This window comes from Haliotis cracherodii, unplaced genomic scaffold (genome assembly GCF_022045235.1).
Source record: "Haliotis cracherodii isolate W230 unplaced genomic scaffold, xgHalCrac1.p SCAF_1, whole genome shotgun sequence".
Taxonomy (NCBI): Eukaryota; Metazoa; Mollusca; class Gastropoda; order Lepetellida; family Haliotidae; genus Haliotis; species Haliotis cracherodii.
In genome coordinates this window covers 44,966,911-44,981,680 of record NW_027266264.1, presented here as the reverse complement: position 1 = coordinate 44,981,680, position 14,770 = coordinate 44,966,911, and the positions used below count along the sequence as shown (strand labels likewise).

Below are 14,770 nucleotides of genomic sequence, written 5' to 3'. Positions count from 1 at the left end.
TCGCGTAAACATTCCTTGAACGAATCTCGGTCTTTGCAATGAAACAGTGCTACCCATTTGGTCTGCTCTCTGAGATCTTTCAGGACAGAGTTGTATTTTTTAGTAAGTACCCAAACGCTATGTTGAGTATGTCGACCGGAGAATGCCAAATAAGAAAGCATATCTTTCTTTTTTGTGAGTTCTTTACTCGCGCTGCAATCGTCTATTACGAAAAGGGTTGATTCTCCTTTGTATTTTTCGTGACATACTCGTAAACAGTCTTGTAAACGATCGCCCGGATCAACTTTGTACACCTCGGGATCATTCATTACCCAATCTCTTGATAGGTATGTTTTATTAACGCTTATAGTTGGGCACAGAATAATAATATGATCGAAAACGTCCCGATAATGACTTTGTAAAATATCTAGAATAAAAGCTGTTTTTCCACAGCCCGTTTGCCCGCATATCATAGCGCAGTGTGGTTCTTTAGGTAAAAGATAGATTGCTTGCACGAATCGTCCATTCTGTATATTAAGTTGCGCATCCATAATCATGTACAAATATATGTTTAATTACCAGCCGTTTCCTGGAGCTTCGTTATCTGTATAGTGACACCCTCGCTAGCATTTTCTATTTTCCTACCACTGCCAGGTAGTTGGTCATCGTCCGTTGTTCGCATTGATAAACTCCCGAGAGACAGATCTTTCACAACCGCGATAACTTCTGGGCTTCGTTTTATAGAAGGAAGTTTTTTAATCTCATCCCACTGGTGATACGCTAGTATTCCTTGGCTAAATAGTTGATTAGGAACGCCCTCGATAGTCAATTCTACTTTTGTAATCTTGGGATTGAAGAACTTCTCGGTATTTCTTTTAAATGCATCGGAGGGGTCCTCGAACAACATTAAAGTACCCTTCAACGATCTCGTGGGGACGTTTAGATTGATATTCCACATCTTATCTTTTTTGTCCCTCGTGATCTTTCGGTGTTGCAGCACGGGATCGTACAAAATGGCTAAACTTCCAGTATACTGGGATCTGTTATCATATCGTACTCCAGCGAGATATTGTCAATGGAATAGCTAGCATCTTCAGCAGCTCTGATTACTCTGCCGTAGTCATTAAAAGTGAGTTCGTATTCTAACCTATCGCCTAGGGATGCTTGATAAAAAGTCATGTGGGAATCTAGTAATTCAAAGTCTAGGGGAATATAGAATCGGTTACCGTATATCGCTGTGTATTAGGCGAGTTTTTCGTACCTAAAATGAGGGGGTTAAGAAGTGGGGTCGTCTTATACACTGATCGAAGATCTCACATTTTTTTCCACTGGCGATGTCAACCGGCGCCCGATAGCCAGCCCAGTATTTGACAATAAAACTTCGCATTTCATCTTAAATAACTGTTCCAATAACTATTTCGATACATAAACATGATTTGTATCTCTTTTCCTTGAATAAAGTTTAATAATTTCTGCAAATAAAGTTGAAATGACCCTCGCCTCGATGCAGATTGTCAAACCAGCTGACACGGTAAAACAATCAACATCCGTGAGTAGAGAGCCGGAAGTACTGGTAAGCATTTGCATAATGCACATGTGACCTAACATGTGATAACCGCTGAAGCTGAAATCAATTCCAGCTGTTTTTACAGTTGTATTAACAACTGTTGGAGACAGTGTGAATAAGTGATTGTGGAATAAACACGCTGAATGTGAAGCAAATATAAGCCTATGGAGTTACAACATAGTTAATTGGAGATTAAATTACTCACCATTGTCTCTTATATGTTATTACATCATAAATGAATTTTATTTTACGGGCACCAATTTGGTGTCGTACCGTGTAAACACAAAATGGCAGCATGTGCTGGAGTTACACACGCGACCAATCATCGTAGAAAAAACAACGCAAGATAAACATATTTTTATTGCATATGTAAGGTTTGTGTGCGCACTTGTGATGTACTTCATTCAAGGTCGCCTTATACACGGAGTATAGGATTTTGGGTTGATTTTGAAGGCGTGTACAGGGGGGTCGTCTTATACGTGGGGTTGCCTTATACACAGCGATATACGGTACCTAATGCGTCGGCAACGGCCTGATCTTTTACGACGGTACCATCACCACTAGAAGCATCTACACGCAGTCTCAATGTGTTCCGATTACAAATACCTTGGTACTGTAAGTTTTCCCACTCTTTATCCGTTCTCCAGAGATCCATGCAACAATAGTATACATCGCTATCGTCGATACTCAAAACCTCATTACCTCTAATTTTAATGGCGATTTTCTTAACGATAGCCCGACCTATGTTCTGAACGGGCTCCCTGTTAACGTCGGTAGAAGTCAAAATAATCGTAAATGCTAGTCGGACAGTTCCCGGAACTAACACATCGTGTTCGCCGAGATCGATGGTACTCGGGTTATTAGTTATAGTTATAGACTGACGAATTGCTTTGACCCCTAATGGATCTCGAAGTCTACGTTGTGGGTTTAACTTGCGTCTGTATTGCGAAGACATTGTTACTGTAAACAGGGAATTTTTTGCGACTGTTTTATTATTGCGAGCTTTGCGAACGAGACTCAATCGCAAAAATTAAAAACGCAAAAATAAGTATAAATAATACATACATACTTTATTCATTGCAACACGTCATTAAATGTTGAAATCATCAACCAGAACTACAAGTTACTCAATAAGTTAAAAACACAAATGAATGCAGAATGGTCACACAATACATCACAAATGACAGTGTAAACAGACCAGTTAGTGTCACTGTTACCTCACAGTAATCCTGCCTTCTTCCAACCTAGCTTGATTGCGTCAGTGTCCTTTGCAATTTTGTCCACACATGACATGACACTGAGTTGAATCAATTATCGTATTTGATAATTGGTCGCAATCTCTTCCGGTCAACTTTCCGGTCAACTTTCCGGCCAACTCAGCAAAACTAGCTTCGGAGAGAAGCTGTCTATTGTTTGGTACGCGAGGGGTCATCTCAACACGGCAACTCGCAAAAATATCTCGTTGCAGTATTGTCTTTGGTGTGGTATTCGCAATATTTTAACGGCGCAGAAATAAAGCTGTTTACAGTATATTGAAAATATGTACCCTATGTTTAATATAAAAATGGATGATATTAATCTAGATGATTTTGATAACCCGAGTACAATCGAAGAAGGTACTGATGAAACCAGTTTTATGAATCTTAACGATGAACTTTTACAATCAACCGTCAATGATTATTACGATACCTTTAAAGATGTTAGTCCTATTGGTCGTGACTATTCAAAGTTTGAATTAGATAGTAAAGGAATATTGCGACTACGTGGCGCTCCGGCCATTGATCTTATGAATTCTCGTACTCGTAAGCCCCTAGCCTTGCCTACGATAGCCTCTAAACACGGTATCAGCACTGTTCGTGATGAATTGGGTTTTGTAGACTACTCACGACTTTCCGCTAAGACTATTAAGGTTCTTCGGACTGTGCGTACTGAACTCAGTAACATAGATAATTTGGAAGCTTCCTCGAAGGTGGCCTCGGATGGACTCAGAGAAATCTTGGATACCTACTACGATAATTCCACGTATTCGGAGTTCAGTATTAGGGAATTACTTGGTCTTGACAAGGCAATGCAAACAATGCAGGGAGAACTCATCAATAATATAGCCAAGATATCCGAAATCGACAAGCATATAGCTTCGTTCACAAATCAGTCGAACTCAAGAAACTATCGATCAAGTCCTCAACGATGACACTACACTGGCCGATAAAATTAAAACATTGTTCAGAGAACAGGGAATAACCATTGCCAGTATTTTAACCGCGTTGGGATTTATTATATCAACTTTGACTCTCGCGTTAACCGGTGGCACAGGTGGTACAGGTGGTAGCGGATCTCCGCCCAGTGATAAAGATGGTATAAAAGAGTGGATAAAAAAGCATTTAAAAGCATTAGGTTCAGCACTGGGAAAGCTCGCTGGGAAAGCCGCGTCTGCACTTCCCGGTATAATAGGGAGTATAGTTTCCTGGCTCTTGAATTTATTAGCTAAGACCACCACTTGGCTTAGTCAAAACTTGTGGGCACTGATCGTAGCAATCGCAGGGCTGTTGTACATATCCGCTAAGAACTATATAACCAAATCATGAGTAAACCAGCCGCGACTCCACCTACTACAAGCGCTGTTTTTTCATTGATATGTTGTTGATTTTTAGCCACAATATGCGGTGGCACTTGTGGTTGTGCGTCAGTAGATGTTTCAGCGATAGTAGATAACTGTGGCTTGACTATTCCCGTTTCGCCTGTGTTTGTTTGCGTTATTAATTCTGCGTTAATATCTGAATTTATACCTGTTTTTTGTTGATCGGTAGCAATAACAATTTTATTATTATAGCCTATCACTTGACCGATCTTAAGTTCCATATTACTCGGAGACATGTATAGTCCCTGTGAATAAACGTAGTCCACTTTGGATTGAGCATACTGTAATACATCTTGATAACGTCTTATAGACGATGGTATGTCAACTGGTGAATTAATAGCATCCTCCACGTTTGCAACAAACTGTTTTTGCACATTGAGTGCCGTCCCAGAAACGATAATGGACGTTCGTGTTTGCGATTGTGCACCGAGAATTGCCCATACATAAGTTCTTATCGATTCATTAACTCTTACAACTCCTGGGTTAGTAAAATTATTTTCCGTTTTATCATTAAGAAATTCATTCCAAGCGTTTGCGGTATTGTTCAGTTGTATAAATTTTGTAACAATATAAGCCGAACCTCTCCAATCGTTACTCGAAAGTTCCCAGCCATGATAAAGATTATGCATTCTTACAAAAAGATTGTTTTTCTGTAACAACTTAAATGGATCGAATGGTTGATGAGTTTTTTCTTTAACTAAATCATCGCTGACTTCTTTAACAGTTCTTTGTCCGCTGTACGGAACACCTAGACCATGGTTTGCTCCTTTAATACGCCAATCTTTACTCTTAGAAATATTAAATTCCTGACAAATACGTTCGAATGCCCACCTATTGTACGGATTATTTGATGCATTCCATGCTCGATCCTGCGGTAATGGAGCATTAATTTCTTTAAGTATACGTCTAATCTGATAGTACACGTGAAATGTTATCACAGACTTATTTAGTTCAAATCCTGGGGAATAAAGAGATACACCACATCCCGTTGTGGCACACCATATGGCAAAGTTTAACTGATTCTGCCAAAATTGCATCGGATTGTGAAACCAATCGTGCACCATTTTATTGCTAGTTGCCTTGACTCTATATTTTTCAAAGATATCAGGGAATTTAACGATAAAATCATAACCAGAGGCAGTTACTATAATCGATTGATTAGTAATGTATCTCGATTCCATATTTAAGTTATGATATAGTATCATTGTATATTTAATATGTATGTTACACTCCCGGGAATAACAAATGGTCAGTATATTCAACTGCTTCATACTATCGATAACTCGGATGGTCAACTCGAAGTCACACTATGCGATGTAACGTATTACCGGATATGGACCAATATAAATGCTGCAAGATATAATAATGAGACAGTAATAAATAGTAAAAAACACATTATACCTGATGGGTATTACAGCGTATGCTCACTCAATGATGAAATTTTTAAACCTAATGGAATTAGTCTCACACAAATGAGTCGAATGGGATGCTGATTTTAAAAGCTGGAGAAAAGGATGTCAAGCTTTACAGGCACTTAGCAATTACACTTGGATTTGCAGATGGAGATATAACAGTACTCAAGACATCAGCACAGGGGGTTAAATTACCTGATTTAGTTCCCTATAAAGAGTTGTGCATCCATCTTGATCAGATCAGTATAACGGATAATATTCAACTCGAAAGTCCTTCAACTCTGCTCAGATCTATTCCAGTGGAAGATGAAAAATACAATAGCGGTAGAACGGATTCTTTCTCAACATTACAATATAAAAAATTAAAGCGGGGTATTATTTCAGACCTCAAAATTTCTGTATTAGATGTAAAACACCAACCTGTACATATAGGATACTTAAGTGTGACACTCCATATTATAAATAATGGTTGATTCCATATTTAAGTTATGATATAGTATCATTGTATATGGTAAGTTATACGCTTTACACTTACACAATAATGTATACAAGCGGAAAGAAGTTACATTTACGGGTAATCTAGAAGATTTAAGCGATGTCAACGTTAGTAGACTCCATAAAAACACTTTGTACAATATTACTCTCAACAGCGATAATAAATGGACTGTGGTCGAAGCAAACATCGAGTGGCTACTGAATATCGTCATTACCCCACCGTATGTGATGACGGGTAAGGCACATAATTTAACTAAGATAATAAATAGTGGTATCGCACTCGCGGCTTTTATCCCGTTAAAACGAAAAAGTGTGTTAGTCACCCCCCTTCCAGAAGACCCAGGTCATATGATATTAAGTCGTCTGGGCGTAAAAAATATTAGTTTAAATTTGGTTACTGAATTTGATGATATTAAAGTTAACTTGAGTGCAATACCTAATATTTCTACGCTTATTATTGAAGTCTTGTTCGGAGATGCACCTGAACATGCCTTCGAAATATTACCAGGTCTATCGATTAAGTGGCTCAAGAAACACGAGCGTCGACGTTGCAGTATTATTCATATCGGAGCATCACCCGTTGCAACCCTTGAGGGGGTCCAAATTATTAAAAGTGGTAGTATTTCTCTTACTAAGATATTCTTGCCGTATAATATTAATTTGATAAGTTTGATGTATACTCTCAAAACATTTAAGCAAGACCAATTAAAGACTGTTGTATGACCGTAATATACACTATGAGTTTATATCCGGCGCTCGATGAGGCATTTGAAAAGATGGATACTGTTGATGGATTTCGATTACATCAAATAAGCGACATAAAACATAGAATAGAGAAGGAGAAGGAGTTGAGACTTGGATTGTATAAAAAGTATCGCAGAGCCGTGAATGCTCTGGACGGAGTTGACACCGCTCTTATAGCAGCTGGCATGGGACTCGGTGTAGCAGGTGTTAGTTTATTATCAACTATAATCGCCACGCCTATCGTGCTCGGCATGGAAATAGCCGTCGGAGTCTCGGGACTGGCAGGCAAATGATAAGATTCATTTCTCGTAGGTTGCAAAAGAAAGCATTCAAACACGATAGTATTCGGATACTCGCCGAAGCAAAGTTGAACAGCATTGAGGATCATATTTCAACAGCAATGGCTGATTGTAAGATATCTGAGGAGGAGTTTCGTTTAGTGTTGTCAGAACTCACCAAATACAATGTAATGAAGCAGGAGATTCGATCAAATTCTCGTAAGACCAGTGGTATTAGCGAAGACGAGAAAAAAAAGTTCATAGAACAGGGGAGGCAACAAGCGCGTCAATTATTCCGTGCCAAAACCAAAGAACTGGTTGGAGATTAAAAATAGATTGCTTACTATCATTAGATCACACCGCATAAAAAATCATAAATTCATTTAAACGAATGCTTACGTAAGTATATAATAATGGGGAATTACAAACCAACAAAGGAAGAACTTGAAAGAGCTATCAAAACATTTATGTTCAGGGACAAAATTATCAAATGGAGAGAATTACCACAAGGTATATATTTTATTTGCAACCAAATACGGTCATCAATTGTTTCTTTCCAATTATCAAGAAGAATGTATGGTATGGTCTCCTAGTAAAATGAACGAAGAACTTAGTAAAAATGTTGAATATCACTTCGTTAAAAATAATGGTATATGTATTAGTAAAAATAATAGAGAATATTTTTATTACAATTTAGTTTAGTCTCATCATTGTTTTTGTACTAATGGTATCATTGATTGGCTCCAGGTGGTGGCGAGCTAGAGTCAATTTAACTTAATCTCATGACTATCATTGAATCGCATAATCATTTTGACATAAAAAATTCCCCCTGTAGTGGTGGTATAGGTATATAAATCCGGCTCCAGTGGAAGTGGTCCAGAACCCCTATTACCTATACTACTGGTGGTAATCTAGGCCAACACCTAATATGTACTCCCTGGTGGTAATCTAGGCCAGCACCTAATATGTACTCCCTGGTGGTAGTCTAGGCCAACACCTAATATGTACTCCCTGGTGGTAATCTGGGCTGCCACCTAATATGTACTCCCTGGTGGTAATCTGGGCTGCCACCTAATATGTACTCCCTGGTGGTAATCTGGGCTGCCACCTAATATGTACTCCCTAGTGGTAATCTGGGCCAACACCTAATATGTACTCCCTGGTGGTAATCTTGGCCAGCACCTAATATGTACTCCCTGGTGGTAATCTGGGCTGCCACCTAATATGTACTCCCTGGTGGTAATCTGGGCTGCCACCTAATATGTACTCCCTGGTGGTAATCTGGGCCAACACCTAATATATACTCCCTGGTGGTAATCTGGGCTGCCACCTAATATGTACTCCCTAGTGGTAATCTGGGCCAACACCTAATATGTACTCCCTGGTGGTAATGTTGGCCAACACCTAATATGTACTCCCTGGTGGTAATCTAGGCCAACACTTAATATGTACTCCCTGGTGGTAATCTTGGCCAGCACCTAATATGTACTCCCTGGTGGTAATCTGGGCTGCCACCTAATATGTACTCCCTGGTGGTAATCTGGGCTGCCACCTAATATGTACTCCCTAGTGGTAATCTGGGCCAACACCTAATATGTACTCCCTGGTGGTAATCTTGGCCAACACCTAATATGTACTCCCTGGTGGTAATCTAGGCCAACACCTAATATGTACTCCCTGGTGGTAATGTTGGCCAACACCTAATATGTACTCCCTGGTGGTAATCTAGGCCAACACCTAATATGTACTCCCTGGTGGTAATCTAGGCCAACACCTAATATGTACTCCCTGGTGGTAATCTCGGCCAACACCTAATATGTACTCCCTGGTGGTAATCTGGGCTGCCACCTAATATGTACTCCCTGGTGGTAATCTGGGCTGCCACCTAATATGTACTCCCTGGTGGTAATCTAGGCTGCCACCTAATATGTACTCCCTGGTGGTAATCTGGGCTGCCACCTAATATGTACTCCCTGGTGGTAATCTAGGCCAACACCTAATATGTACTCCCTGTTGGTAATCTGGGCTGCCACCTAATATGTACTCCCTGGTGGTAATCTAGGCTGCCACCTAATATGTACTCCCTGGTGGTAATCTAGGCTGCCACCTAATATGTACTCCCTGGTGGTAATCTGGGATGCCACCTAATATGTACTCCCTGGTGGTAATCTAGGCTGCCACCTAATATGTACTCCCTGGTGGTAATCTAGGCTGCCACCTAATATGTACTCCCTGGTGGTAATCTGGGATGCCACCTAATATGTACTCCCTGGTGGTAATCTAGGCTGCCACCTTATATGTACTCCCTGGTGGTAATCTGGGCTGCCACCTAATATGTTCTCCCTGGTGGTAATCTGGGCTGCCACTTAATATGTACTCCCTGGTGGTAATCTGGGCTGCCACCTAATATGTACTCCCTGGTGGTAATCTGGGCTGCCACCTAATATGTACTCCCAGATGGTAATCTAGCCTGCCACCTAATATGTACTCCCTGATGGTAATCTAGGCCAACACTAAATATGTACTCCCTGGTGGTAATCTGGGCTGCCACCTAATATGTACTCCCTGGTGGTAATCTGGGCTGCCACCTAATATGTAATCCCTGGTGGTAATCTAGGCCAACACTTAATATGTACTCCCTGATGGTAATCTAGGCTGCCACCTAATATGTACTCCCTGATGGTAATCTAGGCCAACACTAAATATGTACTCCCTGATGGTAATCTAGGCCAACACTTAATATGTACTCCCTGGTGGTAATCTGGGCCAACACCTAATATGTACTCCCTGGTGGTAATCTAGGCCGCCACCTAATATGTACTCCCTGGTGGTAATCTAGGCTGCCACCTAATATGTACTCCCTGGTGGTAATCTAGGCCAACACTTAATATGTACTCCCTGGTGGTAATCTGGGCCAACACCTAATATGTACTCCCTGGTGGTAATCTAGGCCAACACTTAATATGTACTCCTTGGTGGTAATCTAGGCCAACACCTAATATGTACTCCCTGATGGTAATCTAGGCTGCCACCTAATATGTACTCCCTGATGGTAATCTAGGCCAACACTTAATATGTACTCCCTGGTGGTAATCTGGGCCAACACCTAATATGTACTCCCTGGTGGTAATCTAGGCCAACACTTAATATGTACTCCCTGGTGGTAATCTGGGCCAACACCTAATATGTACTCCCTGGTGGTAATCTAGGCCAACACTTAATATGTACTCCTTGGTGGTAATCTAGGCCAACACCTAATATGTACTCCCTGATGGTAATCTAGGCTGCCACCTAATATGTACTCCCTGGTGGTAATCTAGGCCAACACTTAATATGTACTCCTTGGTGGTAATCTAGGCCAACACCTAATATGTAGTCCCTGGTGGTAATCTGGGCCAACACCTAATATGTACTCCTTGGTGGTAATCTAGGCCAACACCTAATATGTAGTCCCTGGTGGTAATCTGGGCTGCCACCTAATATGTACTCCCTGGTGGTAATCTAGGCCAACACTTAATATGTACTCCTTGGTGGTAATCTAGGCCAACACCTAATATGTAGTCCCTGGTGGTAATCTGGGCTGCCACCTAATATGTACTCCCTGGTGGTAATCTGGGCTGCCACCTAATATGTACTCCCTGGTGGTAATCTAGGCTGCCACCTAATATGTACTCCCTGGTGGTAATCTAGGCTGCCACCTAATATGTACTCCTTGGTGGTAATCTAGGCCAACACCTAATATGTAGTCCCTGGTGGTAATCTGGGCTGCCACCTAATATGTACTCCCTGGTGGTAATCTGGGCTGCCACCTAATATGTACTCCCTGGTGGTAATCTGGGCTGCCACCTAATATGTACTCCCTGGTGGTAATCTAGGCTGCCACCTAATATGTTCTCCCTGGTGGTAATCTAGGCTGCCACCTAATATGTACTCCCCGGTGGTAATTTGGGCTGCCACCTAATATGTACTCCCTGGTGGTAATCTGGTCCAACACCTAATATGTACTCCCTGGTGGTAATCTGGTCCAACACCTAATATGTACTCCCTGGTGGTAATCTGGGCTGCCACCTAATATGTACTCCCTGGTGGTAATCTAGGCTGCCACCTAATATGTACTCCCTGGTGGTAATCTGGGCCAACACCTAATATGTACTCCCTGGTGGTAGTCTAGGCCAACACCTAATATGTACTCCCTGGTGGTAATCTGGGCTGCCACCTAATATGTACTCCCTGGTGGTAATCTGGGCCAACACCTAATATGTACTCCCTGGTGATAGTCAAGGCCGACACCTAATATGTACTCCCTGATGGTAATCTAGGCTGCCACCTAATATGTACTCCCTGGTGGTAATCTGGGCTGCCACCCAATATGTACTCCCTGGTGGTTATCTAGGCCAACACCTAATATGTACTCCCTGGTGGTAATCTGGGCTGCCACCTAATATGTACTCCCTGGTGGTAATCTAGGCCAACACCTAATATGTAATCCATGGTGGTAATCTGGGCTGCAACCTAATATGTACTCCCTGGTGGTAATCTGGGCCAACACCTAATATGTACTCCCTGGTGGTAATCTAGGCTGCCACCTAATATGTACTCCCTGGTGGTAATCAGGGCTGCCACCTAATATGTACTCCCTGGTGGTAATCTAGGCTGCCACCTAATATGTACTCCCTGGTGGTAATCTGGGCTGCCACCTAATATGTACTCCCTGGTGGTAATCTAGGCTAACACCTAATATGTACTCCCTGGTGGTAATCTGGGCTGCCACCTAATATGTACTCCCTGATGGTAATCTAGGCCAACACTAAATATGTAGTCCCTGGTGGTAGTCTAGGCCAACACCTAATATGTAGTCCCTGGTGGTAATCTGGACTGCCACCTAATATGTACTCCCTGGTGGTTATCTGGGCCAACACCTAATATGTACTCCCTGGTGGTAATCTGGGCCAACACTAAATATGTACTCCCTGATGGTAATCTAGGCCAACACCTAATATGTACTCCCTGGTGGTAATCTGGGCTGCCACCTAATATGTAGTCCCTGGTGGTAATCTAGGCCAACACCTAATATGTAGTCCCTGGTGGTAATCTAGGCCTACACCTAATATGTACTCCCTGGTGGTAATCTAGGCCAACACTAAATATGTACTCGCTGGTGGTATTCTGGGCTGCCACCTAATATGTACTCCCTGCTGGTAGTCTAGGCCAACACTAAATATGTACTCCCTGGTGGTAATCTGGGCTGCCACCTAATATGTACTCCCTGGTGGTAATCTGGGCTGCCACCTAATATGTACTCCCTGGTGGTAGTCTAGGCCAACACCTAATATGTACTCCCTGGTGGTAGTCTAGCCAAGCACCTAATGTGTACTCTCTTGTGGTAATCTAGGCCACCACCTGATATGAACTCCCTGGCAGTAATCTGAGCTGCCACTTAAAGTGTACTGCATGGTGGTTGGTGTTCTATCCATTTTTGCCTGTTACAGATTTATGACTTGATCATGTAGTTTTCTAGTCAGTGCTCTATTCATTAGCCTTGTACAGATTTATGACTGGATCATGTAGTTTTCTAGTATTTGCTCTATCCATAAGCCTGGTACAGATTTATGATTGGATCATGTAGTTTTCTAGTCGGTGCTCTATTCATTAGCCTGGTACAGATTTATGTCTTGATCGTGTAGTTTTCTAGTATTTGCTCTATCCATAAGCCTGGTACAGATTTATGACTGGATCATGTAGTTTTCTAGTCGGTGGTCTATCCATTAGCCTTGTACAGATTTATGACTGGATCGTGTAGTTTTCTAGTATTTGCTCTATCCATAAGCCTAGTACAGATTTATGACTGGATCATGTAGTTTTCTAGTCGGTGGTCTATCCATAACCCTGGTACAGATTTATGACTGGATCATGTAGTTTTCTTGTCGGTGCTCTATCCATAAGCCTGGTACAGATTTATGACTGGATCATGTAGTTTTCTAGTCTGTGGTCTATCCATAAGCCTGGTACAGATTTATGACTGGATCATGTAGTTTTCTAGTCGGTGCTCTATCCATTAGCCTGGTACAGATTTATGGCTGGATCATGTAGTTTTCTAGTGGGTGCTCTATCCATTAGCCTTGTACAGATTTATGACTGGATCATGTAGTTTGCTAGTATTTGCTCTATCCATAAGAGTGGTACAGATTTATGATTGGATCATGAAGTTTTCTAGTCAGTGCTCTATTCATTAGCCTGGTACAGATTTATGTCTGGATCGTGTAGTTTTCTAGTATTTGCTCTATCCATAAGCCTGGTACAGATTTATGACTGGATCATGTAGTTTTCTAGTCGGTGGTCTATCCATTAGCCTTGTACAGATTTATGTCTGGATCGTGTAGTTTTCTAGTATTTGCTCTATCCATAAGCCTGGTACAGATTTATGACTGGATCATGTAGTTTTCTAGTCGGTGGTCTATCCATTAGCCTGGTACAGATTTATGGCTGGATCATGTAGTTTTCTAGTCGGTGGTCTATCCATTAGCCTGGTACAGATTTATGACTGGATCATGTAGTTTTCTAGTTGGTGCTCTATCCATTAGCCTGGTACAGATTTATGACTGGATCATGTAGTTTTCTAGTATTTGCTCTATCCATTAGCCTGGTACAGATTTATGTCTGGATCGTGTAGTTTTCTAGTATTTGCTCTATCCATAAGCCTGGTACAGATTTATGATTGGATCATGTAGTTTTCTAGTCGGTGGTCTATCCATTAGCCTGGTACAGATTTATGGCTGGATCATGTAGTTTTCTAGTCGGTGGTCTATCCATTAGCCTGGTACAGATTTATGACGGGATCATGTAGTTTTCTAGTTGGTGCTCTATCCATTAGCCTGGTACAGATTTATGACTGGATCATGTAGTTTTCTAGTGTTTGCTCTATCCATTAGCCTGGTACAGATTTATGACTGGATCATGTAGTTTTCTAGTCAGTGCTCTATCCATAAGCCTAGTACAGATTTATGACTGGATCATGTAATTTTCTAGTATTTGCTCTATCCATAAGCCTGGTACAGATTTATGACTGGATCATGTAGTTTTCTAGTCGGTGGTCTATCCATTAGCCTTGTACAGATTTATGTCTGGATCGTGTAGTTTTCTAGTATTTGCTCTATCCATAAGCCTGGTATAGATTTATGACTGGATCATGTAGTTTTCTAGACGGTGGTCTATCCATAACCCTGGTACAGATTTATGACTGGATCATGTAGTTTTCTTGTCGGTGCTCTATCCATAAGCCTGGTACAGATTTATGACTGGATCATGTAATTTTCTAGTATTTGCTCTATCCATAAGCCTGGTACAGATTTATGACTGGATCATGTAGTTTTCTAGTCGGTGCCCTATCCATTAGCCTGGTACAGATTTATGGCTGGATCATGTAGTTTTATAGTCGGTGCTCTATCCATTAGCCTGGTACAGATTTATGACTGGATCATGTAGTTTTCTAGTCGGTGCTCTATCCATTAGCCTGGTACAGATTTATGACTGGATCATGTAGTTTTCTAGTCAGTGCTCTATCCATTAGCCTGGTACAGATTTATGGCTGGATCATGTAGTTTTCTAGTAGGTGTTTCTTTCCATAAGCCTGGTGCATATTTATGTCTCCCCCAGAATG

At 41.3% G+C, this 14,770-nt stretch overlaps 1 protein-coding gene across 1 annotated transcript in view; it reads left to right on the top strand.

Annotated features, from left to right (window-relative positions):
• The window catches only part of LOC139464662 (uncharacterized), a 40,148-nt gene that overhangs the window by 17,353 nt on the left and 8,025 nt on the right, over positions 1-14,770 (top strand). The window lies entirely within an intron of this gene.